Source organism: Girardinichthys multiradiatus, chromosome 13 (genome assembly GCF_021462225.1).
Source record: "Girardinichthys multiradiatus isolate DD_20200921_A chromosome 13, DD_fGirMul_XY1, whole genome shotgun sequence".
In the NCBI taxonomy this organism is placed as follows: Eukaryota; Metazoa; Chordata; class Actinopteri; order Cyprinodontiformes; family Goodeidae; genus Girardinichthys; species Girardinichthys multiradiatus.
In genome coordinates this window covers 43,152,030-43,156,328 of record NC_061806.1, presented here as the reverse complement: position 1 = coordinate 43,156,328, position 4,299 = coordinate 43,152,030, and positions in this window count along the sequence as shown.

Here is a 4,299-nt window from a genome sequence, read left to right as displayed (position 1 = left end):
CCGATCCAGATCAATAAGTACTGGTGCCCCCCAGGGCTGTGTTCTATCCCCACTCCTCTTCTCTCTGTACACAAATGACTGCACCTCATCGGACTCGTCCATGAAACTCCTGAAGTTTGCAGATGACACCACTGTCATTGGACTGATCCAGGATGGTGATGAGTCTGCATACAGACAGCAGGTGGATCGGCTGGTCCACTGGTGCGGTCAGAACTACCTGGAACTGAACCCACTCAAGACTGTGGAAATGATGGTGGACTTTCAGAGAACACCACCCCCATACACCCCCCTCACCATCCTCAACAACACTGTATCGGCCGTGAACCACTTCAGGTTCTTAGGAACCACCATCTCTGAGGACCTGAGATGGTCTTCACACATAGACACTGTTCAAAAGAAGGCCCAGCAGAGACTGTACTTCCTGAGGCAACTCAAGAAGTTCAACCTTCCACAGGAGCTGTTGGTCATCTTCTACACTGCCATCATTCAGTCTGTCCTGTCTTCATCCATCTCAGTGTGGTTTGGATCATCCACCAAACAGGACAGGTCCAGACTGCAACGAATAATCAGGTCTGCAGAGAGAATAATCAGAGCTGACCTTCCCTCCATCCAGGACTTATACAGGTCAAGGGTCAAGAAAAGAGCTGCTAAAATCTCTGCAGACCCCACACACCCTGCACATAAACTGTTCAGAGCTTTACCTTCAGGTGGCGCTACAGAGCACTGTTCACTAAAACCAGCCGCCACAGAGACAGTTTCTTCCTCCAGGCTGTTTCTCTGATGAACATTTAATAGAGTACAGAACAACAGCATACAGATGTTGCAAATGTACCTTTGTATATATGAATATTTAAGGACATAAAGATGTATGCATAAATATATTTAAAAACCCAAAGAGCAAAGTGTAACTACATAAATATAACAGCTGTAGAAGTCACAGTGTTGTTTTAGACACTTTAGTAGATGTTGCTCGGGTCTAAACAGGGACAGACTGACTCCCCTCCTCATCCAACATGTGAATGTGGTTCCCCTGTGGATTTTGCTCTTAATGTCTGAGTCGGTACTTACTGGGCTAGGACTCACATTAGGCTTCTTGTATGGGACCTGCTCCCCGTTACTAAAATAGCTTTTATCAACAAAACCAGTTGGGTACTCTGTGATGGTTTCCACTGGGTCCCAAATGGGTCTGAGAAAAACCTGTTTAAGCTGTGCAACACCTCCAGGACCCATAACATTCCCACCTTTTATCCTACATCAAACTAACATGGTACCATTATGTAACCTGCAGGCAGTCGCAACAGGGCCCATTTTCAGCCCTTATGGGCCCCATATTGTAGCTGGATGAAGAGCAGCTAACTATGGTGCAGTGTCACGGTATATCTAGCAGCTGTGCATCACGTCCTGCATGCAGAGTTCCTTGCATTCCTAATTTATCCTGGCCTGCTTTGGTTCGAAAAGGAAAAAACTGGGAAAATAAATGTGAAAAATTACAAGCTTTTTCTCGGCATCATTCGTATATTTGCCTTTTCATCAGTGAAGTGTGATGTAACTGATGCATCCAGGTAGAAACCATGTTAGAGGGGAAACATCTGAAAGTTCAGCAGCATGCAGCGTGTGTCGGGGCCAGCAGTCTTATGAACCATGGCTAAATCAAAGCTTCGGCTGGCTTTTAGTTTCATCAGATACATTCCCAGGTTGGATTTTATCAGAAAACTCCAAGGAAATCCAATACAATCATGACCTGAGGTTTGTTTTGGATTCAGACTTGAATAAAAGGAGTGTTTTATCTCAGAGTGGAGTCTTCTGCAGGTGCTTCAGGGGAAATTCAGAACTTCAGCGGTTGATGAAAGCTGGCACCAGAGCAGCAGCTTAGTTTGCAGACATGTCTGAAGTTTCTGCTGAACTCCCTATTATCATATTTCATACCTGAAAACCTTTAATTATTTTTTATTTTTGCTGCCAGGCTGAAACTGTTAACACCTCCACCAACAGGAATTACCACCCTGAGTTGCTGAAATGTTTCCCTATGTGTGGGACTGATTTAGTCAGCGTGACAAATGTGCTGAGATGCCATCACAGAAATGCAGGTGTGGCTGACTGACAGGCAGGTGAAGGTGGGTGAGGTCTGAAAAGTCTTCAGCAGATAGTTTCTGCTGCATGCTCCACTGCCGAAGGCTTTCTGGGTGAGAGGAGATACCTGTCCTCTCACCCATTCAGACAAGAATCTGTCTGCAAGAAAATCCATTCAGAATTGAATTTCCAGTTTGTTTCCAGTTGAATTCCATTACTATATTGTAACATCCAGCTTGGATCCAAACGTTTGGGAGTTTGGACCAAGCTTCAGCTGTCAGACAGATGGACCCACATTTAATGCTAAAATACTTTGGTACACAGAGGAGCTCATGGTGACTGCAGGGTTTAAAACAAGCCCAAACCATCACTCCTCCTCCACCGTGCTTGACAGTTTGTATGAGGTGTTTGTGCTGATCTGCTGTGTTTTTTCTCCAAAAATGGTTCTGTCTACCATGGTCAAACATCTCCACATCATCTATCCGGAGGACATTGTCCAAGGAGTCTTCTCCTTCATCCAGATGCAGCTTTGCAACCTAAGTCTTGCCACAATCTTGTTTTTATTGAGAAGATGCTCTCTCCTTTATCCATTACAAGCAGCCAAAATGGTTCAGTATTTTTCTAACTGTCCTGCCATGACCTTTAACCTGTTAAACATGTGGGGGAAATAAGCAGTCTGTATTTCTATTCATGTGTGTTTTTGTGTGATATGTTAAACTCTTGAGCAAGATGTTATAAAACACAAATAAGGCAAAAAAGACAGAAAAGTTTGATTTTCATCAAACGTTTCCACAAAGGAACAAAGAAAAGCTGCAAAATCTTCCACAACAATCCAAAATGTGCAAAGCTGCTGAATGATGGATGTTGGCTAATGTGCAGCAGCGTGCACAGGAGAGAGTTTAGATTTCAGCAGAATTATCTAACTCAACAAATGTTAGGTTTTAGTGACGGGAGATGAGAGAAGAACCCTGAGAGGAACCCATGATTCTCTCTTACTGGATCTGAGAATAATCTGTCTGAGCAGCTACAACAGGTACTGATCATCACAGCTGACCACTGTTCATTTAACAGCTTTAAACAGAAACACTGCTGATTGCGTGGGGCTGCTGTGTCTTCCAGAGAACTCGGTCAGGGGAAATATGTGATAATCCCACAGCTCCACCCTGCTGATAATAAAACAATGCATTAGACACAGAGCAGAAGGATCCAGCTCTGTCTGACTGACTGAGGAGGCGGACTAGTTTCTTCAGTTCTGTTGATCTATGTCGATCCTTTATGTGAACACATTTCAAAAACATCAACTGAACAAAATGATTCTGAGGCTGCTGATCTCCCAAATCTAAATCAGATCCAGTGACTTGGAGGAAGAAACGTTGACACTTCCTGATAAAGGATGAGGAAAAATCCTGACATCTCACAATATCATTTCTTCTAAGCTTCAGTTTCATGGCAAACATTTGTTAGCTTCGATATTTTAGGTTGTTTCACAAGTTTCCACAGTAACATGAGGAACATTATAAGCATTTTGTAAGATCTGAAGGATAGCAAATAAATCAAATATTTGACAAGATCTCAGTCAGGTTCAGATCTGAGAGTTTCCTGAAAACTGATCTCCATCCTACTGGAAAATCCACAGATCATCTCCAAACAGTACCTGGATGGTTGGACGAAGTTCATCTTGGAGGACAGTCTGACCTCACTCCATATCCGTGGTGGAGTTCCTGGGCAGAACCAGGAGGACGTCCACCCTCTTGGAGGAGAAGCAGCCCTCACATGGACTGGATCAGGATACTTCAACGTTGACACCAAACAGGACTCATGGCAGCTATTTCTCCAGACGTCCCAAACAATCAGCGGGAGGAGTCATTGGAGAACAAAAATCTGCTCCAGTCTCCTGCTGTCCCAGTCTGTTGTTGATGGTCTTGTTGGACAGAAGTGTCTTCTGTGCTCTTCTTGTTCAACAGTCTCCACCTCACTATGTGTGTAGATGCACTCACAGCCAGCCTGCTGCCAATGCTGAGCAAACTCTGCACTGGTGGAAATATCATTTAGCTCCTTCCTCTGATCAGATGCAGATGTGAAAAAAAAAAATGTTAAAATCAATTCAAGTGATACTCATATTGAAGAAAAAGACCCAATTATTAATTTTACTCTATCTTTTACATTTATTAAATTACCTTCTTTTTCATTTACTTTATAATTTTAGTTGGTTTTTTTTTTTTTGATCAT